Here is a 25,395-nt window from a genome sequence, read left to right on the forward strand (position 1 = left end):
CCTCAGCTGAAAAAGCTTAAGTCGTTTGGTATATTCTTAGAAATGATACAAGCATTCTTCCATTACTTTAACAAATGTGTTATAATCTGCTTCTAATAGCTTTTAGATATGTATATGCATGTTCTTTAGAATGCCGAACCTTCAACAGTAACATGACCTTGCCCTTTGAACTTCACTTGTTGCTTTTCTTTTCACACAATGTATGAAGGTTGATATATCTGCCAAGTTATTTATCAATTTAGCAATCTATGACAAAGATAAAGCCCCTGGTAAGTAAAATCAAAGAAATGCTTATTTCCGACATATGACTTTATTAACGACATTGCAATTAAAACTACACATCTATATCAGGAGCATGATATAGTGTCTAACTGAGGTTGACATTTGTGACATTGCACACTAGCACAGCCCCTGGCGAAGTTACTGACCGAACGTCAGTAAAAAATATATGCAAGGAGGCTTAATGGTGTTCAACAAATAAGTATTCGTATATCTAAATACAAAATTCATTTGCCTATTCTTACATGCACATAAGAATAAAATACAATTATCAATAATAAAATATGTTTGTAATGCATCAAATAACAATTTGTGCTAATGTTTTATTTGACATCCTTATATTTATTTACTTTGAAATGGTTCATTTGTCATTATAACGTCATTTCCATCCTCTCCTTTATTTGCAATATAATCATTTATATCATTTTTATATTTATACTACTTTTTGTTTTAAATGAAATGAAGATTGTAGACATGCAGTACATATTTAATTTCACTTTTAACTTTTGTTTTGAATTAACCCTAGTTTAAAAAATCTTTAGCCTAATGTACAGTATATGATGATATATAATATCATTGTCATAAAATTCTGTAGCCAAAGTTTGTTTAATAAATGTTTAATGGCAGAGCGAACTCTAACAAGTAACTGTGAACCGAATTATTTATTCCTTAACCAACAACAACAATATGAACCGTATGTTTGCTGTTTGTGAATAACTGTTATCTTTATCTCGTTTTTATCATCGTATTTAATGTTGTAATTTCATCAAAATTATCAAAAAGTTCAAGGTAAGTATCGGATTGTTACGACATATCATTCTGAGTGTAATTACCAGAAAAATATTATATCGAATGTATTTGTTGTAGCACGGAAAAAGACATTCGTAAGAAAGATGACGTTTGACGTGCAACGGTCACGCAAAACAAAACAAAATGTAGTCATTATTATGATATTTTAATAACATTTAACCATGTAGTACAAAAGGCACCGATTAACTTAATTGTAAATTAACATGTACATATACAACATAAAAAAATAGAACAAACACCCAAAATTTACAAACACGGAATAATAGAAATTAAAATATATGCCAAAAATAGTTCGGCATAGTTATATTACAAAACACTGTGAGTGATATGTTGTGGGTGATATTAATATATTCGTATAAAATAAATAAATACATATATTTAACAGCTTAAACTCTAGCGAGTTTTCCAAGTATTTACACATATTATGTAACATAATGTAAGACGTTTTAACGACATATACCAGTTTAAAAAAATGTGTTATTATTTTTATTATTACCAAATAAAGTCGTTTAGATACATGCATCACTGTATAAATAATTTAATAAACGACTTAGTTTTCTTTAAAAGGGTCCTTTCGTCTAATTTTGTTAAGAAAATATTATTATATATTTTTTCTAAAATGTTTTATATAGATATATAAATATAATTTAGGAATAACATTAAAAAACTTACCTGCGTTTTAAAAATATCAGTGAAGTTAACAAGAATTTACTGCTTGAATATGCTTCGTGTTTAAGAGATTTCTGATTTATTTAAATCGTCGACACAAAAGCCGATCCGTGTCACATGGTAATTTTATGACGAACAAGGATATTTCAAAGTTCAGCCAATAATATTGGAGGACTAACATCATTGGTTTTTATACTTGTATTGGATTTATACTGTAAAGTCCAAATAAAAGTATTGCTGGGTTTCCCTCCCTCTACCTACCCACTAAAGTCAGTGATGCCTGAATTATTTTTATAACAAAAGTTTGTTTTGCTTCTAAAAAATGTGAAATCTGCCAATGAGAATCTCTTTATTAATTTTGTAATATATTTTTGCACTGAAAATAAAAAAAAACCCATCTAGATTGTATCTTGAATAATATTTTCAAAACTTTGACCAAATGAACATTCATAATTGCATAACTTTGAAATTCATGAACTTCAAATAACATAATTATCATGTTCAATAAAATAATAAAAGCAATTTAGATATAAACTTTTCTGTTATCAACTTACCCTTCCAAAACTGGCATGGTTCACTGGAGGGAAAAAAGATATATTAAGGTTGGCTTCAAAATGCATATCTGTAACCTGTCTTAATTTGAACCTGCATATTTGCCAAACAGAATTATGTTTCGGGAAAATAAATTTCGATACAATGAATGTTTTCTGTTATGTTACGCCTGGTTTACAAGTATCTGCAACCTTCCTATACTTGTTCGTCAAATAAGCAGACACAGACACAAATTTATCATTCTCTATTTTACAATGTCACCAACTGCATTTATCAGTGATTGTCTATAAGGGCCTATATAGTTGCAGTAGTTAAATGCTATTACTGCGGCTGGATAAAATGCAAATAAACACATAAAATAACAATAATTACTGCGGTACAGTGTCACACAATTATAATTCATTTAATGTACCAATGCATTAATTCACGATATGAAACATTCATACAAGACAAAACGGTTATCAAAGATAAATATAACAGCAATTACTATGGAGTAGTGTCACTCAACTACGAACTATTAAAAGTGCACCCATGCATCAATTGACAATATATAACACTCATACCCGAAATATAGTTGATTAATCAAAGTGTTGAACAAACAAGGGATTCGATCGATTGAATTGAATTTTATATACCCGTATGTTACTCCGAAACGCTTTGACAATTGGAAACTTTCGAAATGTTCCAGTCTTTTACTTTGGACCTTCCGGACAGGAGCTTACTTGAGTCTTTAATATAGGTAATTATCAGGAATTAAAATAAACCTTATAATTTTTTTTTAATTTGGATGTATTTTCTCTCAGGTACAAATTAAAACAGCCAGTTTTACAAATTTTGAAATAATGCCTAAATGCTTATAATGGCCAGAATTTTTTAATTCGTACATTGTGAAATAATCACACATTAAACATGAATATTACATTCAAATTCCTTTTATAATCGGCATTATGTTTGAATTTTAATGTTTGCGACAGCCTAATGCATATATGTCCGTTATTAATGTAAACTTGCAAAAGAATATCTGTCTTAAAGTTTGAGCAATATGTCTTATTGTCAGTATCAGTATAAGTCAAACATATTTTGATAACTTTCAACGATTCCAAGAATTTGAATGTGTTTGTTGTAACTTCAATCAGTTGTAGCTGTTCAACAGATACACATATTTACCATTCAAAGAACGAGGGATATCGTTTCATAATTCAATCATATATTAAGTCATTTGCATTCAAAACGAGCTTCGATTTTTATTTTTATCTTTTCCTTCGCTACTAAATATAAAATTTCAATATAAAGGCAAGAATTGATGAAATGTGAAATGAAATATTCATGTTTTATTCTCTAGAGGAAAAAACAACTTCTTTAAGAGTGCATATTCATAAGAAACGTGATATTCTCAGACGTAGCAGAAATGGTCAATATTATAGAATATGAAAACAAAGATCAACACGGAAAGGTGACATGCAATGAACGCTATATATGTTTTAAATTATCGCACAACAATTCTATATGGCCAATGTTATATACATTATACTGATTTGAACTTAAACTTTAATGTTGTTATATTTTTTTGGTTTTTCGGGATCATTGATGAGAGCACTATTTAGTGTTTAGAATTGAGTACCGCTCAGTACCGCTGAGTACCGCTCAGGCCAATGCTATTGGGCGTGAGGGATGTTGCACTTATTCATTATCCCTCATGTACATACTCAAACAAAACAAGTCTGCAATTTTCAAGTAATTTTATTGTCATTCATGCTTCCGAGGGATCATTTTGTTTCCAGATTTTTAAAATAGTGGATAACAAAATATATAACTCCTTAAAAATTATATAAGTCAAACTAATTTTTTGAAATGCGTCTTTTGAACTACTCAAGGCTTGTTATAATACACACATTATCAGCACTGCAAGTTAATGTTCAAACTATGACCAAAGAAATTGTTTTGTCCCAGGTTTTAATGAGTATCTTCAAACGACCTTTATCAAGACAAGTTTATTCAAAGTTTAATCATATTGAAATTGACAACTAAATAATAGTTTGCGTATTAAATTTTAAATTAATAGTTTTTGGTTTATATATGCTTGGCACATGTACCCCATGTACCCCATTTCTATTATTTGTTCGTTTATTGTTTTCACGTATGGACTATGAGTATATTCATTATGTTCGTTAACACCTGGTCACTTATTAATTAATTATCTATCTATTAATTAACAACTGTTTTAATGTAATCATCAACTTAAAACATTATCTAAATGATTCTCAGTGTCCACATTCTTACATAATCTTAATTTTAAGTTCTTACTAATTCGTTAAAGCTTATTTCCTTAATGGAAAATGGCAAAATTACTTTTGTTGCAACAGTAACTAAATGTAAATGACTCAATGTTGACACATGAGCAGCAGGAAAAATAATAGGAAACAAGTTGAGTCATTATGATTAAATGAGCGCATTGTTTTTTATGTTGCATTTGTAACATTGTCTTTGACATTGATAATTTCTACTCCGATCTCAAGTAATGTCATTGTCTTAGCATTGCTTACGATGTTTTTTTAACCTTTGCTAGCCGGTGGAAACTGATTCTACTCAGTGACTAGTAAAGACATCAGGTGGTACATTTGTGCAATTTCTGTTTTTTTTAGTAGATATACTCGTACATCGTATATGTTTTGAAAAGTTCCCATTAATGAAGAATGGTTTTTACATTATAAGACTGACACAAGTCATTTTTTATAATTATAAAGCGTAAAAGTTAAGGGCGGTTTATATATAAAATTTCTGTCATATGATATATATCACATAGTATTTAAATAACATTTTGGGGTAGCTACATAAATAGATTTTATATCATTCATATAAATGAACTGACAAATTATAGAGATGTTCATTCAAATAAGCTACCTGAGCTAAACCTTGAATAAAAACAGTACATTCCACCATCTCAAATTAGTCAACGTTTGCAAAACAGGATACGGCAAAATAAAATTAAAGGCTACCTTTTTTTTAGTGTTTATTCTTATTTATTTATTTGTTTTTGGTCAATAACATATATTTGGTCATAGATTTATGTATTTATGTCGACAAATTTATTTCTCTAAGATGTTTTTATTCTAAAAGTACATTTTTATTAATGTTCATAAAATGAAGAACACTTATCAATTTTGAAGCAACGCAAAACTAATGAAACAAGTCACTTATTGCAAATCGATGAGCTTAACTTACTTTTATGTGTGCAGCAAGTTACTCCCTTAACGTAATAAAAAGGCACCGGCGATATTGAAAGGCATACGATTGGGTATTGGTGCGTAACGAAATAAGCATTTAATACATGTAACACCACGCTGATGGGTCCAGCACAAACGTCACTAAATTTATATATATTGATTAACCATTGGTTTTGTGCATTTACAAAACTATCATTCATTAGCATTTGGTAATTAACAGCTGTAGAGGTCCAGACCAAAGAATAATTTTAACTTGTATACTTCTTTATAAGAACTAGTAAGCTATACAATGATTGCTTTATCTTATATTTTGTAAAACGTTTTATGAATTAGATATAAATGTAAATGACTTTCTGATTATTACAGTCTGGACTTTGCGTCTCACCTGCCACAATATTCCTATTTTAAATTAACTATTGAGTACATACAATCTTTTATGTAATGTTTTATTTGTTTTTTCTTCTTCTAAATTTATTTTGTACATAAGGAAAATAATGTGTTCATATAGATATTGTAATATTTATAAAGGAATAAAAGAACAAAAAAGAATGATCTCTATCATTATTCGTCTGTAATGAAACTGAAGCGTCTGTAACTGCATGCGATAGAGCTAAGATATTTAATATGTAACATTGCAACAGTGGATTTCTGTGGACGTTATTAATCATGCCAAATGTGGTTAAAAGTTGCCCTATCTACGGGGTGACCGTCACTTTTGCTATTTGTATTATATCCAAAAGTTACTATGACTAAGGGGTTAGGCACCTAGGATGTAATTTTGCAATGGTCTCTACAAGAGTTCTTTACTTTATTTTATTTCTATTGATATTCAAAATGTCCATTGACGCTACATGCTTCATGTCAAAGTTGACATGAAATATTTGTCAAAGTATTGTTATTCTTTAAGAGTTTAACAGCTAAAATCTTTTATAAAGTAAATTTTACAGTAGGTCTAGTTGTGGTAGTTTAAAAGAGCATATTTGTGGTTTTCGTATTTCAGATTGCTTTGTTCAGAAAAAAAACCCCAAACTTTACAAAGAGATAATTTTCATTTAAATTCTTTCGAGAATATATCCTTTCAATAAGATAAAGCCACTCAATATTGTGCTGGGCAAGTGATTTAAAGTCAGCAACTTCAATCACATATCCATGAAGCCCCTTCTGGTTCTCAGTTCTAGACAAAAACAGCTTAAAGTAGTTATTATAATTTAACATCTTCAACCAATTCACATTGTATTCATTAGAATAAAAGACAAATCAAGACTTAATAATAAAGCATCAAGCTCCTTTCATAGAAAAGAAGACATATTGAATTATCAAGGACAATGCCTAAATGATAAGTGTCAATTTACAATTAAAAATAGTTTACGAAACGTGTCAATTACGGTCAAACCGTCTGACGGTAAATGACCAGTTTTATAAGCATTAAAATACTAAAGTTTAAAGAATAAACACATTGATTGTGCGCTTAAACATTCTTCGCTATTGTCGACTTTGTACTTGACAGTACCGTTCATGAACAGGCTCAATCAAACCAAGCCTACAACATTTTCAGTTTTGCCGTTTTGGACTTTCTTTGGGGATTCTTTTTTTTCTCTATTTTGTAGCAACGTTTGTACGTGTAAATTAAATGCCGAAACGGAAGCAAACTTCCCTTCTTCCAAACAATACAGTACTTTAGTGTGCCTTTTCATGTTTAATTCCAACATCGCGTTACTTGCATGTTGCGATATATGTATTGTGGTGATCATAGTTTAAATAAATCATAGAACGTTGAATATACAATCATTTAACCGACGAACAATGATATATGACATTTGTGACAATTCATTTATCATTAAATTGTAATTATGAAAAATATAGATTAGAAATGGTACAGAACCTAATAACTTTATGAATATCATACTTCACACATATTATGTTTAACGGTTGTTATGGAAACAATCTTCCTGTTAGGACATTAACACGGAAACTATTATTACTCAGTCTGGAACATGCATTAATCATGCATTAAATTGATGCATTGAGATGTGGGCAAATGTAACTGTTTATAATTATACAAATTAATATAAATATTGTTGTTAAATAAGGCCAAGTAACATAACTTATGTCTCAAATGTCCCAAACTGAATAGTTTCTTCAGAAACATACAATGATAGTTTAAATGTCCTAAATTGGACAGTTTCATCTGTAACATATCCTAGTGTTTCACCTGTCCTAAACCTTACAGGTTATTCAGTAACATTTTCAATTGTTCCAAACTTAAATTAGTTAAATCAGTACATACGAATGTTTCAAATGTCTCAGACTGAACAGTTTCTTTAGAAAGATATCAATATTTTAAATGTCCTATGCTTGATTTTTTTAAATGTTCGACACTAAATATTTTTATGAATAAAATGTTTATTTCATGTGTACGGTTTCTCCAGTGAAGGCATGTTTGAAATGTCTAAATTTAAAAATTTCTATCATTGAAACAGAAAATTCTCACTGTCCTAGTTTGAACAGTTTTCTTAGTAAATATGTTATGTTTAAAATACCCTGCACTCCCTGAATTGTTTCTTCAATAAAATATATAATGTTTTAGTGTTCCGGACTGTACAATTTTATCAGTGACATAAAAAAGGTTGTCAATGTTTTAATTTGAAGACTTTTTCAGTGACATAAAAATGTTTTAAATATCTCGTACTGAACGTTTTCTGTTGTGATATAGAAATGTTTAACAGTTTAACAGTTTCAAACAATGTGAACACAGAAAGCATTTTTTTCAGTGACAAGATGCTGTTTTGAGTGTCCCACACTAAACAACTTCTTATATGATGAATGTATGATGAATAATATTTTACACTATGACATTTAAGTAAATATATGAATAAATGACAAACAGCCTCTAGATCTGTAAGTACAACTTACAGTTCATTTTATTGTATCTATTTATATGTTAATTCATTTCAAATTATTATAACCCCTTATTTTACTTTTATAATACTTGACAAAAAATTGACCAAAACATTTAACTGTCATCTGATAAAACAATAAAATTCTCTAAATATCAAACAGACAGTCTAAGAGTCAAGTAAAATTGACAATATAATTTCCTCGATTAACAATAAGGTGATAAACAAATGGTTCACGATGTTATACACACATTTAAATGAATTTATGACTGTTCAAATCTAATAAAAATGATCACTGAACAGCAGATGAATAGAGAGTACATTATATTATACTGACAGTTTCGAACAACTACGCTATAATGTAGGAAATGTGGACAATGTAGTGAAAAAGTGTGCCTAAAGGGAAATGAATAAAATCATTCACGCGATGATGTATTAGAATAATTATTGTATTGGGGATATTTACAACTAGTAAATACCCGTACATTATTGATCTATTCAACTTTCAAAAACATCATCGTTTAAAGGAATGACGGTCATCCATCATTTCCAAGGGTTTTTATGGGTATATTTTACACGAATACCACAACAGCTCATGCAAAATGAAACATTTAAACGGTGCTGAGAATAATATCAATTGTTTGATATTTAAATGACATTGAAACAGAAGTTGGAAAAATAAAATTTCTTATTTACCTGATCCAAAAATAAGATAGTCAAACATATACTGATTTTCGGCTTACCATTGCCTTCCAAATAAACATAATTACTTCTTAGGTTGTAATTACAAATTTCAAGCTACGAATGTTTAAATTTCAATGTATAGATTTGAAAATTATAGTTTACATAAAACACGCATTCAACTAGATAAATGTGCGTTATAATTTTTGATAGATCTACTGCAAATGTATAAAGAGCAAAACTAATCCTAATAAATGTTTCAAAAAATGATAAAAGCAATAGAGTTGTTTTTTTAAACAATTTTTAACATTCTTTAAACATTTCTATAAAAAATTGTGATTTAGTGCGAACAATTATACGATAAATAATAATATTTTGTTCAAGAAGAACAATTTATTTTCTGCTATATTTTATAGATAAGAAATATCAGATCATGTATCTCACATTTACAAACAACATTTATATCTAATTTTTTCATAGTTTGTCACATGAAATACTGAAGACTTTCCATCTAGTTTTTTTATAGTAAAGTTATACAGACCTTCCATATCATGCGCAAACCAACCTACTTGAAATAGTTTTTTAATAATGCTCACATATTATAGACCCAATACAGAAAAACGCCCTTCCATGTAGACATCTTAAATCACTTTATATTTTCTTATTCTTTTCAGAACGTGTCGATTTATAAACATGATTACAGTCATTGTCTTACATGATGACAGAACAGACATATGTCAGATACTTGTTTTCTCTGCATATTTGTATCAGTTAACCGCATTGAATGATCCAAACGACATAGTTAAGGTGATAGTTTCAAACGAATTTATTTTTGAGTTTCATCAGTTAATACGAATAGGAATTAAAGTATATCGATAAAAGGTACAAAAAACGTGTCACATTAAAGAAGTAAGAAGTAAGTTTCAATAGATTCTTCTTGTCTGTACTACATTAAACAATGTATTTATGTTTTTTTTAACTCGACATGACATATCATAAACTTATATAAGATATTTTTAAACAGACAAAAACGTAAATAAAGAAACTAATTTAGATTCATATTCATAGATTGATTTATGGTGGTTGTTGGTATTTAATTGATTTTTAGACGTGAATTATCGTTTATATCACTAGTTTAATAAGGAAATACATACCGTGTCGTCAATGAAAACTTACATCAAACTACAATCTGATTAAAGTCTACTCATGTCTTAAACCCCTGTCACACTAGGACGGCGTTCTCACGGCGTCCAAAGAAAATTCAGAACGCCGAGGTGAGCGCAGTAAGATCGCAAACATCGCCACAGCATCGCTGTAGCATCGTAGTGGCATCGAATAGAACGCCGACCAACGGCGCGCATTTTGAACATGCTCAAAACAAACGCCGTCGCTCGGCGTTCTAAAATGAGCGCAGTAGCATCGCAGTAAGGACGCCGTAGCAACTCAGTAGCATCTCCTACAACGCAACAGGAGCGCTGCGAAAGCGCAAAAGGAACGCCGAATGAACGCCGTGGTTATCCACGGCGCTTGTACGGAGACTGTGCGACGTCTTTACCGCGCTTAAACTGCGTGTGTACGGCGCTTTCACGGAGCTTTACGATTTCAACGCAGTGTGAGCGCCGCGAGAGCGTCGTATGAGCGCAGTAAATGCGCAGTGAAAGCGCAAAGAACGTCATAGAAGCGAAGTCCGAACGTAGACAATCGCCAACTAAAACGCCATCGAAGCTCCGTAGCATCGCCATGATCGCCGTGAGCACGCCGTGAAGACACCGTGCAGTCTTCATAACATCAACAATATTACATATTTTATTGGGACCTCGCGGCGCTTTGTTAAATTTAACAACGCCGTGCGAACGCAGTGAAATCGCATTCTAGTGTGACAGGGCCTTTACATGTAGATCTGATGAGCTCCACAGTATTTGTTTTGCCTTCCTTGTGATTCGGATTTCCCGAAAAAGCTATTTTAGCAGTGCAATCAAACCGTCCTTTACAGGTAGACGTTACATGAAATATCAAAATATCTTTGTCTGTGGAGTAAAACAAATTACTGATATTTGTTAAAATTAATTGAAGAAATATGAAACAAACTGGAAATAAAATATTTCTATTTCTTACACATTTTGCATAATAAATCATTGGTCAATCAACATTATAAAAGTCAATATTATGAAAAAATATTACCAATTCAGCACAGACAGCGAAAAAATAGCAATATGCTATTTTAGATTAAGTAAGAATGCAATTCACTTCAATTTAACGATTGAAAAAGCTCAGAGTTCTTTCTAAATGCCATGTAAAATCTTATAAGTAAATAAAACTTCTTCTGATTAAATGTCTTTAACACATTTTTACTGGACGACCTAGGCATGATAAATTGACAAGTACGAATGCACGCTACAAATTTAACCAAGTAAATAAAAAACAATACACAGGGAACATTACATCAATTTACTACTTATAATTTATATAATGTATAACGTTTTATAAATTTACTTAAAATTTATATCTTATTACTTATAACCAACATTGTAACAGATATCAATGCATAGGTATAACAATTAAATTTCCAAAGTGAATTGTGTGTGTGTCTGTTTTTGTGATTATGTAATTTGTGGTATACAATTCCATTAGACATGTTTAGATTCTCATCTAAATTCTGTCTGTCCTTATGTACGACCCATCAACAAGATCTAAAAGTATGTACTTGTAATAGACTCATGAATATGTATTAAGTACAAAGCACAGTATACGTATTCTGTGATGGCATACGATAAAAATTATCATAACATGGAATAGGATTTTCTTAATGTCTCCATTTCGTTTGTATGATGTAAAACGCAAGATACGATCAGCAATTGACTGATTATAAACTAAAAAAAAGACATGATAAATGAATGACGTCCTTGGAATTACATAGGATGGTAAACAAACTTACTATCTGAAATATTTTAATCGAGGTTTCAAGGTTTCTTCAGTAATGACATCGATGTAAATGGCCTATACAACATTTATAAAAAGTTGGTCATTTAAATTTAAAGCAATTAATATGTTAATTTGATTTTACAACTAACGAGCTTCTAAATGGCACTTTAGAACATTTAGAATTTGAGAGATTGAGAGAATAGTTGAACTGCAAGGAAATGAAAAATTGAGAGAATAGCTGAATTTCATTCCGTAAAGAAAACCTGTATTTCATATTAAAACAAAGTTTATCGTACGTATTTGACTTATGGACACTATTCTGAATCTATGATAAGGCCAGTAACAATCGTTAATAACATCCTTCCAGAAAAATGTTTCCTTTTATTTCTCAAAAACGGTATGAGATAATAGATAAATAGTATTAGAAATTTATAAAAATGGAAAACAATAACCCTACTTGAGATTCGAACCCATCACCTCAGCTGAAAAAGTCGTTTGTTATATTCTTAGAAATAATACGAGCATTCTTCCTTTACTTTAACAAATTTGCTGTATTCTACTTCTAATAGCTTTTATATATGTATAATGCATGTTCTTTAGAATGTCGAATCTTCAACAGTAACATGACCTTGATCTTGAACTTCACTTGTTGTTTTTGCTTTTCACACAATGTATGGAGGTTGATATATCTGCCAAGTTATTTATCAATTTAGCAATCGATGACAAAGATAAAGCCACTGGTAAGTAAAATGAAAGAAATGCTTATTTCCAACATGTGACCATATTAAAGACATTGCAATTGAAACTACACATCTATAGCAAGAGCATGATAAAGTGTCTAACTGAGGTTGACATTTGTGACATTGCACACTAGCACAGCCCCTGGCGAAGTTACAGACCGAACAACAGTAAGAATATATCCAAGGAGGCTTAATGGTGTTCTCGTATATCTAAATACAATTCATCCCAAAACCAAAATTCATTTACCTATTCTTACATGAACATAAGAATAAAATAGAATAAAAATAATAAAATGTTTTTGTTAATGCAGTGAATTACAATTCGTGCTAATGTCTAATTTGACATCCTTATATTTATTTACTTTGAAACGGTTCATTTGTCATTTTAACGTCATGTCCATCCTCTCTTTTATATGCACTATAATCATTTAATATATCATATTTATACTACTTATTGTTTTAAATGAAGTGAAGATTGTAGGCATACAGTATATATTTAATTTCACTTTTAACTTTTGTTTTGAATTAACTCAGTAAAAAGAATCTTTAGCCAAATGTATAATGATGATATGAAATATCTTTGTCATATAATTCTGTACTCAAATTTTGTTAAATCAAATGTTTAATGGCAGAGCGAACTCTAACAGGTAACTGTGAACCGAATTATTTATTCCTTAACCTACAACATGATTACAAAGAACCGTATGTTTGCTGTTTGTGAATAACTGTTGTCTTTATCTCGTTTTTTATCATCTGATTAAATGTTGTTATTTCAACAAAATTATCAAAAAGTGCAAGGAAAGTATCGGATTGTTACGACATATTATTCCGTAATTACCAGAAAAATATTATATCGACTGTATTTGTACTGCAGTTGTAGCACAGGAAAAAGGCATCCGTAAAAAAGATGACGTTTGACGTGCAACGGTCACGCAAAACAAAAAAAATGTAGTCTTTATTATGATATTTTAATAACATTTTACGATTTAGAACAAAAGGCAACGATTAACTTAATTGTAAATTAACATATAGTTATACAACATAAAACAATAGAACAGACGCCCAAAATTTACTAATAAGGAATTATAAAAATTAAAATTTATGCCAAATATACTTCGGCATAGTCATATCACAAACACTGTGAGTTATATATTGTCGGTGATATTAATATATTAGTATAAATTAATGAATTTAACAGCTTAAACTCTAGCGAATTTTCCAAGTATTGGACATATATAACACATTTTATATTTACATAATGTATGACATTTTAACGACATAAACCAGTTAAAATAATGTGTAATTATTTTTATTATTACTAAATATAGTCGTTTAGATACATACATCACTGTATATATAATTTAATTAACGACTTACTTTACTTTAAAAGGGTCCTTTAGCTTCAATTTGTTAAGAAAATATAATATAATTTTTCTAAAATGCTTTACATAGATATCTAAGTATAATGTTAGAATAACATTTAAAAACTTACCTGCGATTTTAAAATATCAGTGAAGTTAACAAGAATTTACTGCTTGAATATGCTTCGCGTTTAAGAGATTTCTGATTTATTTAAATCGTCGACACAAAAGCGGATGCGTGTCACATGGTAATTTTATGACGAACAAGGATATTTCATAGTCCAGCCAATAAATATTGGAGGACTCACATTATTGGTTTTTATACTTTTATTGGATTTATATTGTTAAGGCCAAATAGAAGTATTGTTGGATTCCACTCCCTTTACCAACACACTCAAGTCAGTGCTGTCTGAATTATTTTTATAACAAAAGTTTGTTTTTGTTTCTGAAAAATGTGGAATCTGCCAATGAGAATCTCTTCATTGATTATGGTTATATAGTTTTGCATTGAAAATTAAAAAAAAAACTAGAGTGTATCTTGAATAATATTTTCTAAATGAACAACATTCATAACTACATTTCTTTGAAATTTATGAACTTCAAATAACATAATTATCATGTTCAATAAAATAATAATTTTTGTTTAGATATTTTATTAAACTTTTTTTGTTATCAACCTACCCTACCAAAACTGGCATGGGTCGCAGGAGGGAAAAAAAAAGATATGTTAAGGTTGGCTTCAAAATGTATATCTGTAACCTGTCTTACATTTGGATCTGCATATTTGCCAAACAAAAATATGTTTTGGGAAAATAAATTTCGATACAATGAATGTTTCCTGTCATGTTACGCCTGGTTTACAAGTTTCTGCAACCTTTCTATACTTGTTTGTCAAATAAGCAGACACAGACACAAATTTATCATCTTTTATTTTACCATGTCATCAACAGTATTTATCAGTGATTGTCTATAGGGGCCTATATATTTGCAGTAGTTAAATGCAGTAGTTAAATGCTATTACTGCAGATGATATAATTCCAATAAACACATAAAATAACAACAATTACTGTGCAACAGTGTCTCACAATTAAAATCTTTTTATTGTATCCATGCATCAATTGACAATATGCATTCATACCAGAAAAAAGACTGTCATCAAATGCAAATATTACATCAATTGTTATGGAGTAGTATTCATACCAGAAAAAAGACTGTTATCAAATGCAAATATTACATCAATTGCTATGGAGTAGTGTCACCTAATTACAAATTTTTAAATGCACCGATGCATCAATTAACAATATAAAACATTTATACCAGAATAATAGATAGCTGATTTATCAAAGTGTTGAACGAACAAGGGATTCAAGCGATTAAATTGAACCTTATTTTCTCGTATGTTACACATTAAACGCTTTGAAAATGAAAAACTTTCGAAATGTTCCAGTCTTTCATTTTGGACCTTTCTTACAGAAGATTACTTGAACCATGAATACATGTAATTATCAGAATTATCAGGGATTAAAACAAATAGTTCATAGAATTTTAATGTTGAGAAGAATGTATTTGAAAAGATGTTGAAATGTTTTAAATGGCCTGTTTTCTTTATATTCTTACATTGTGTAACGATTACAAATTCAAAATATATATTGAATTTAAAACTGTTGTACTTGTCACGATATTTGAATGTAAATGTTTGCGACAACCTAATGTATATACATGTCCAATATAAATGTAAGAATATCTGTCTTTGAGAAATATTACTTTTTGCAGTATCAGTCAAACAAATTTTGATAAAATTCCGCAATTTCAAATATTTGAAAGTGTCTTCTGAAACTGTAATAATGTGTATCTGTTTAACAGATACACGTGTTTACAATACAGAGAAGGAGATGATAGTTTCATAATTCAATCTTATATTAAGTCATTTGCATTTAAAGCGAGCTTCGATTTTTATTTTTATCTTTTCCTTCGCTAAAAAATATAAAATGTCAATAATTTGGCTAGAATTGATGAAATGTGAAATGAAATATTCATGTTTTATTCTCTAAAGGAAGAAGCAACTTCTTTAAGAATGCATATTCATAAGAAACGTGATATTCTCAGCGGTACAGTGAACTGCGATATAGAATATGAAAACAAATATCAACGTGGGGAGGTGACATGAAATGAACGCTATATATGTTTTAAATTATCACACAACAAACATATGGTCTAATAATCTAAATGAATCTCAGTGTCGACATTCTTACATAATCTTCATTTTAAGTTCTCACTCATTCATTGGTTTTTATGTTGAATTTGTAACTTTGTCTTTGACATCGATATTTTCTACTTCGATCTCAAGTGACGTCATAATACAATTTGCTTAGTAATACGTAGTTTTTTTTACCTTAGTAAGCCGGTGGAAACTGATTCTACTCAGTGACTAGTACAGGCCTAGATAAGGTGGTACATTTATGCAATTTCCGTTTTTTTAGTAGAAATACAATGTATATGTTTTTACATTATAATATTGACAAGTCACCTTTAGATAATTTAAAGCGTAAAAGATAAGGGCGGTTTATACATTACATTTTAAAATCATTATATAAACTAGACAAGTTCATTCTGTTCAGCTATAATCATATAAAATTTAGTTCATATGATACATAGCACATAGTATTTTTTAACATTTTGGGAGTAGCTACTTAAATAGACTTTATATCATTCAGTCAACGTTTGAAAAACAGGATACTGCAAAAGAGTAAAGGTTACCTTTACATGTTTAGTGTTTATTTAATTGTTTTTTGGTCAATAACAGTTATTTGGTCAACGATTTCTGTATTTCTGTCGACACATTTATTTCTTTAGGATGTATTTTTTCTAAAATTACATTTTTATTAATGTTCATACGATGAGGAAAACTTTTATTTATTTTGTAGCCACGCCAAACTAATAGTCAGTTATAATTGCAAATTTATGACTAACTTACTTTAATGTGTGCAGCAAGTTACTCCCCTAACGTAATAAAAAAGACAAATATTGAAAGGTACACCATTGGGTATTTTGATGCGTAACGAAATAATCATTTAATACATGGAACACCATGCAGATGATCCATCACATACCACGCTAAATTTTTATATATATTATATTGATTAACCAATTGTGCATCTACATCGCTGCCATTTATTAAGCATTTGTTTATTAACAGCTGTAGAGGTCCGAACCAAAGAATAACTTTAACCTTTATATTTCTTTATAAGAACTAAGCTGTACAATGATTGCTTTATCTTATATTTTGTAAAACGTTTTATACATAAAGAATATTATGTAAATGATTATTACAGTCTGGCCTGTGCAATTCACCTGCCAACAATAGTCCTATCTTAAATTAACTATTGAGTATATAAAATCTTTTATGTTTTAATTTTGTTCTTCTTCTAAATTTATTTTCTACTTAAGAAGAATAATGCTTTTAAAATTAACATTGTTACTGGCACAACGTATGACAGTCTTTCATATAGATATTGTAATATTTATAAAAGAATAAAAGGACAAAAAGAATGATTTCTATCATTATTCGTCTGATATGAAACAGAAGCGTCTGTAACTGCATTCGATATTGCTCATATATTTGATATGTAACATTGCAACAGTGGATTTCTGTGGACGTTATAAATCATGCCAAATGTGGTTAAAAAATGCCCTATCTACTGGGTGACCTTCACTTTAGATTATCATATTCAAAAGTCACTATGCCTAGGGGTTAGGCACCTATGGTGTAGTTTTGCATGGATGTAGTTTTACAATGGTCTCTACAACAGTTCTTTACGTCAAAAATGGCCGCGCAAGTTATCGTTGAGACACAGACATATGTGCATTTTACGAAATATGAAATTCTTCTTTTATGAAATAATATAATCATTAATTTTTCAGAAAGTAGTTTTATTTCTTGTAAATGATCAACAGATGAAAAAAAATTATTTAAAAATTTAGAAATTCTTCAGTAAAAATACATATTCATGATAAACAATAAAGAATAAAAGCGGAGAAACAGAAATTTGGAACTATTTTTTATTGATATTCAAAATGTCCATTGACGCTACATGCTTCATGTCAAAGTTGACATGAAATATTTGTCATAGTATTGCTATTCTTTAAGAGTTTAACAGCTAAAATCTTTTATAAAGTAAATTTTACAGTAGGTCTAGTTGTGGTAGTTTAAAAGAGCATATTTGTGGTTTTCGTATTTCAGATTATTTTGTTCAGAAAAAAAAACCCAAACTTTACAAAGAGATAATTTTCATTTAAACTCTTTCCAGAATATATCCTTTCAATTAGATAAAGCCACTCAATATTGTGCTGGGCAAGTGATTTGAAGTCAGCAACTTCAATCACCTATCCTAATAAGAATAAAAGACAAATCAAGACTTAATAATAAAGCATCAAGCCCCTTTCATATAAAAGAAGACATATGAATATCAAGGACAATGCCTAAATGATAAGTGTCAATTTACAATTAAAAAATAGTTTACGAAACGTGTCAATTACGGTCAAACCGTCACCCAGTAAATGACCAGTTTTATAAGCATAAAAATACTAAAGTTTAAAGAATAAACACATTGATTGTGCGCTTTAACATTCTTCGCTATTGTCGACTTTGTACTTGACAGTACCGTTCATGAACAGGCTCAATCAAACCGAGCCTACAACATTTTCAATTTTGCCGTTTAGGACTTTCTTTGGGGATTTTAATTTCTCTCTATTTTGTAGCAACGTTTGTACGTGTAAATTTAATGCCGAAATGGAAGCAAACTTCCCTTCTTCAAAACAGTACAGTACTTAAGTGTGCCTATTTGTGTTTATTTCCAACATCGCGTTACTCGCATGTTGCGATATATATATTGTGGTGATCATAGTTTAGATAAATGATAGAACGTTGAATATTCAATCATTAAACCGACGAACATTGATATATGACATTTGTGGCATTTCATTTATTATAACATTGTAATTATGAAAAATATAGTTTAAAAATGGTACAGAAAATAATAACTTTATAAATATCATACTTCACACATTGGTTAACGGTTGTTCTGGAAACAATCTTCCTGTCAAGCTTTGTGTAATAGGACATTAACACGGAAACTATTATTACTCAGTCTGGAACATGCATTAAACATGCATTTAATTGATGCATTGAGATGTGGGCACATGTTACTGTTTTATAATTGTAGAAATATATATTTTTTCTTAAATGAGGTCAAGTAACATAGAATTATGTCTCAAATGTCCCAAACTGAATAGTTTCTTCTGAAACATAGTATGATTGTTTAAATGTCCCAAATTGAACAGTTTCTTCTGTAACGTAGCCTAGTAGTGTATCACCTGTCCGAAACCTTACAGTTTATTCAGTAACATACACTAATATTTCAAATGTCTCAAACTTCAGAAACATAGAGTTATGTTTTAAATGTCCTAAAATGACTAGTTTATTCAGAAACATAGCCTAGTGTTGTACCTGTCTTAATCTTAACAGTTCCTTCAGTAACATCACATGTCCTAAATTTAACAGTTTCTAGTGACATGGATAACAGTTTCAAATGTTCCAAACTTAAATTAGTTTTATCAGTACATATGACTGTTTCAAATGTCTCAGACTGAACAGTTTCTTTAGAAAGATATTAATATTTTAAATGTCCTATGCTTAATTATTTTAAACGTTCCACACTAAATAGTTTTTTTTCATGAATAAAATGTTTATTTCAAGTGTTCAAGACTGGACAGTTTCTCCAGTGATGGAATGTTTGAAATGTCTAATGTAAAAATTCTATCAGTGAAACAGAGATTTCCCAATGTCCTAGACTTAATAGTTTCGTAAGTAACATATTAAAATTACCAAAAATAAACTTTTATTGCCACTGACTGAATAGGTTCTGACGTAATACAGTACTGTTTCAAATTTACGAGACTAAAAAGTTTTATCAATCACATAGAGATGTTTCTAAATATCCCAGGCCGAATCGTTTCTTTAAAACATCAAAATCATCTCAATTCCCAAAACTAAAATTCCCCTTTTCAGTCAAAGCGAGAAGTCTCATATGTCCTAATTTGAATAGTTTTTTCACTTACACAGACAGACTTATGTTTCAAATGTCCGAGACTGAAAAGTTCCTTTAGTATTGAAGTAATGTTATAAAATGTCCCACACTCTCTGAAAAGTATACTTGTATTATAATGTTTTAAGTGTCCCGGACTGAACAATTTTATCAAGGCCATAAAAATGTGTTCAATGTCAAAATCTGTGACATAAAAATGTTTCAAACGTCTCTAACTGAATATTTCTTGTTGTGATATATAAATGTTTGAATGCCTACACACCTTTATTTTCAGTGAAACGATGATGTTTCAAGTGTCCCACACTAAACAGTTTCTTATATGATGAATGACATCTAAGACTATGAAATTAAAGTAAATAAATGAATAGAAAACAAAGAGCCTATGGATCTGTAAGTTTCATTTTCTTGTATATATTTATATATTATTTCATTTCAAATTACTCCCCCCCCTTATATCACTTATACAATACTTGACAAAAAATTGATTAAACCTTTAAATATCGTCTCATAAAACAATAAAATCCTCTAAATTTAAAACAGACATTCTAAGAGTCAAGTAAAATTGTCAATATAATTTCCTCGATCAACAATAAGGTGATAAACAAATGATTCACGATATTATACACACTTCAGATTACATTAAAATGTACACTGAACAGCATTATAAAGGAAAATATATGACACTGTCTGTTTCGAACAATTAGTAGGTTATAGTGTAGGAAATGTGAACAGTGTACTCAAAAAGTGTGCCTTAAGGGAAATACAATTAATCACGCGATGATGTATTTAGATAATTATTGTATTGGGGCTATTTACAACTAGTAAATACCCATATCTTATTGATCTATTTAACTTTAAAAAAACATGTTAATAGGAATGAAGGTCATCCATCGTTTCCTCTGAGACTAATATCATCAAACTTTGATGATTACTTTAATTGATGAGTTCAATTCCTGACCGTAAAATAAATAGGTAAAAATCAAATAATTATTTGTTTAGATCTAAACTGTTAATGAATAACAAGGAATGAAAACTTCATTTTATTAATGTTATAGATTAAAGATATTATCCAGGGATCACAGTCTAATTAAAATAAATGAAACCCAGGGCGTAAGCTGACATTTACAGAAGCCTTTATTGTTATATTCGAACGAATACATCAACATCATGCAAAATGAATCATAAAAAGAGTACTGAGAATAATATCAATTGCTTGATAATTAAATGACATTGAAACAGTAGTTGAAGGAAATAAAACTGCACATTTACCTGATTAAAAATGTACTACTTTTTGTCTTACCAATACCCTCCAAATTAACATAATTACTTGTTAGGTTGTTATAACAAATTTCAAGCTACATATGTTAACATTTCTATGTTTATACTGATTTATTATAGTTTTATAGTTTACAAAAACATATACATTCAACTAAATTAAAGCTTCTGATACATGATTGCAGTTATATTGTACTCCAACAGTTGTCTATCAATACAATGACGATGGAATTATGAACCATAAGTCAGGAAATTTCATTTTAGCAATATGATTGAAAGGACAGAATAGATAATCTGAACTGCAAATGTATAAAGAGAAATAAATGGAAAAGGAAACAAAAACTTAACTTAGGAAAAGCTCATTGTTTTCACAAGGAGCTTCAAATATTTGGTAAAAGGACTAGCATCGCGTAATCTCGCGTCTTCAGATATGTAAATGTTTAGAGTTCATATGCGTTTGAATCAATCAGAAAACGTTAACAATTCAAACGTCTGACAGACAAACAACGAAAAATGTGAGGAATAATAACAATCATTAATAATATAATTCGTGAAGAAATAGACTTAAAATAAACAGAACATTATAATTTTCTAAATATCATATCTGACACAACGTTTGTTTCACAAGTGCTACTAAGACAGACAATCTTCCTGTCTACTTCCATGTAATGGGACATTACTACATTAAACTTAACGAACGTACTGAGAGTGGACGAATGTTACAAATTTTTTTTTTCAAATTAAGAAAAAATATTCATTTTGTTTTAGTAAGCTGATAATAAACAAATATGAAATTTGAATGTCGATGCATAAAATAATGGTGAAAAAAGGACAAGCACGTTGACATGATTGTCGTTTTTTTCTTTATCTCAAAAATGATAATCATATATAAAGGCTACTCTGGAAAGGTCACAAGTACATTTCTTTGTTAAATACACACAGGCATTAAGTTCATTTGCCAAGTTTATCTCGAACATGGGTCCTGTAGTACATTATGGCCAAGTTTATATATATATAGCAATATTTTAAGACTTGGTTATTTAACCCTTTCCCTCATGAGCATATTATGAAAAATGGCCCTTTTCATTGAAAAGCCTCCTGTTACAAGTTCAAACTGCTATGAAACTATGAAAAATGCTTTAATACTAATCAAACTTGGCACAAATGTTAACTGGACCATTGCCTTTGTAACGACATGCTCAGTTTTAAATTTCCTGTTACCATGGCAACGAGGGGATGTCTCAAAATTGCCAAAAATCACTATTTTGCTTTGATTTTTTCCATCAAAATTTATTTCAAAGTGCTGCAACTTCTCAAGGGATAAAGGTAGAGTCAAAGGCTTTTCAGCGTTGGTTACACGTTACCTTATGATTGACCTGGGGTCATTTTTAACCTCTAACAAGTCCAAAATTTTCTTGGCGATGAGGGGGACTACCGCCCCCCTTCAAACCACCCAAACAGAAGGGGGCACATCCCCCTTCTGACAATCCCCTGATGTATCTTTTGGATAGGGAGCGGCGCCGAAAAAGTGCTCACTTTTTTAGCAACATTTCTCAAACGAAAACATGTTTGGGGCCAAAATAGGACATTTTTTCACTATTTGAGGCCTAAAGAAGGGGGGTGTCGAAAGTGCGTTGTTTCGCGTATGTATGAGGTAAAGGGTTAAAAGCAACGAAATACCGTTCTTTTACCTGCTATGAGGAAGACAAATTTCCGAAGAATTCCAAAGTTCGTTACATTTTAAAGGGCTAATTTGCACACCGAAAGTCAAAGGAAGTTTATTGAGATCATGCCATGATAATTGTTTTCAATTAAAAAATTACAGTCTATGTCGTGTTTATTATGAATAACGATAATTCTAAAAATATCCTTTGCAATTTATCGTTGGCGTTCAATTGACATAATGAGTGGGACAGTTTTTATATTTTAGGCAGTTGTTTTATTGTATTCTTAACATTTTATTATTATTAATTATTAGTAAACGACCATTATAATAGCTATTTTGTTTTTATTTAAAGTCATTTCAGTTTAACTCGCCAAAGAAATGAGTAGCATAATGTAAATTTAATAATATGTTGATTAAGTAAGCTAAATGCCATTTCAATAATACACGGATAAATCATAGACATAAGCATGACATACCGAATTTAATTTGTTTTTAAGACTTGTAGGCCTTAATCTATTTTAATAATACTGTTTTTTATATTAAAACAGTTAAAATGGATTTGTCAATGAAGACGTTTTCAATAAAAACATTGTATTTCAAAAATTAAAAAAAAAAACAATATATACTTTTTGGATAATCTTATAAAACATTTCTATCAAAAATTGTAATTGAACTCTATGTGATTAAGTTCGAACTAATAAAATTTTGTTCAAGAAGAACAATTTACTTTCTGCTATATATATTATAGATAAGAGATATCAGACTATGTATCTCACACTTACAAACAACATTTATGTATAATTATTTCATGGTTTGTTGTCACACAGACTACTTAAGACTGTCCATATAATTTTTCATGGTTATATAGATCTTCCATCATGCACCAACCAACTTTCTTTAAATGATTTTAATAACGCTTCCATATTAAGTAACTCAATACGGAAAAACGACCCTCTTACATGTATCAATCTTAAATCTTTTCATTTATAAACATGATTACACTCATTGTCTTACATGATGACAGAACAAACATATGTCAAGCAGGATTAACAGATACTTGTTGTCTGGGCATATTGTTATCAGTTAACTGTATTGAATGGTCCAGACGACATAATTAAGGTGAACATTTCGAATGATTCTATATTTGAGTTTCATGAGTTTTAACGAGCTAATGAATTAAAGTAAAGAGATAAAGCTTGCAAATGGGAAAAAAGAATAAATAATGTTTCAAACACAGTAAAGAAGAGAGTTTCAATAGATTACTCTTGGCTGTACAATATTAAACAATGTATTTAATCTTTTTAACCGACATGACATATCATTAACTTAAAGGTTGTTTTTTCTAATAGACAAGTAAATTAAGAAAGACTGACTTTAAAAATCAGAACAAATTCAGATTGATATACATAAATCTGATTTTTAGAGGTTGTTCGTATTTAGTTAACTTTTTAACACAACAAGTACATGTATTATCATTTATATCAGTAGTACAATAAGGCTATTATTATAATGAAAACTTACATCAAACTATTATTATAACTGGAATATGAAAATAACACTATATTAATGAACCTTCATTCCTGTTTACAGGAACACAGATAAAGTAGCATGTACATTAGCAGAGTCGGTGCGTAGATCGTAACTTTTATGTAAAACCTTATGGTAAACAGGACATTGTCTATGACGGCTTACCGGAACTAACATTGAATGTCATAATTATATGCAAATATAACACATGTACACACTCCTCTTGTGACCATGTTTCAACAGTTATCTTGACTTTTGAAATGATATGAATATCATCTCTTCTTAACTAAACCATTTCGACAGAAACATAAATAATTAGATCAAAATTATTACAATAGTTCATGTTATTACTAAAAATGAAATCAAAAGCACCATATTTAATGAGGGATTAATAAGATTAAAATCATCCACAACATAACCATGTCGACAATAACATATTTTTAGATTAAAATCGTCCTTTTAACTAAACCGTTTCGAAATATAAATACAAGTGAGATAAAAACTGACATTTTTTTAAATGTCGCGGACAGGTTTCATTTTCAGTAATAGAAATGTTTATGTTTTAATTTGAATGTCTCTTAATTAATTCATACTTATGTAGAAATGATTAAATGTTGCGGTTTCAGAAACGTAGAAACATACTTACAATTGGTAATAATGTATTTAAATGTTAAACAGTGCGATAATG

General features: G+C 29.7%; 1 protein-coding gene across 2 annotated transcripts in view; it reads right to left on the reverse strand.

Moving 5' to 3' along the window:
- LOC132736353 (uncharacterized) overlaps nt 1–14,387 on the reverse strand; it is a 36,105-nt gene extending 21,718 nt beyond the window's left edge. Inside the window, exon 1 of one of the 2 annotated variants that reach the window (XM_060723466.1) lies at nt 14,267–14,387. The gene's annotated coding sequence lies outside the window, so the exon portion shown is untranslated. Of the gene's footprint in view, nt 1–1,761; nt 1,897–14,266 lie in introns of those variants that run through there. The other variant, XM_060723467.1, reaches the window with a different exon arrangement.
- Nucleotides 14,388–25,395: the final 11,008 nt, after the last annotated feature.

The sequence above is a fragment of the Ruditapes philippinarum genome, unplaced genomic scaffold (assembly GCF_026571515.1).
Source record: "Ruditapes philippinarum isolate M1 unplaced genomic scaffold, ASM2657151v2 ctg4268_1_1_1_1, whole genome shotgun sequence".
Classification (NCBI taxonomy): domain Eukaryota; kingdom Metazoa; phylum Mollusca; class Bivalvia; order Venerida; family Veneridae; genus Ruditapes; species Ruditapes philippinarum.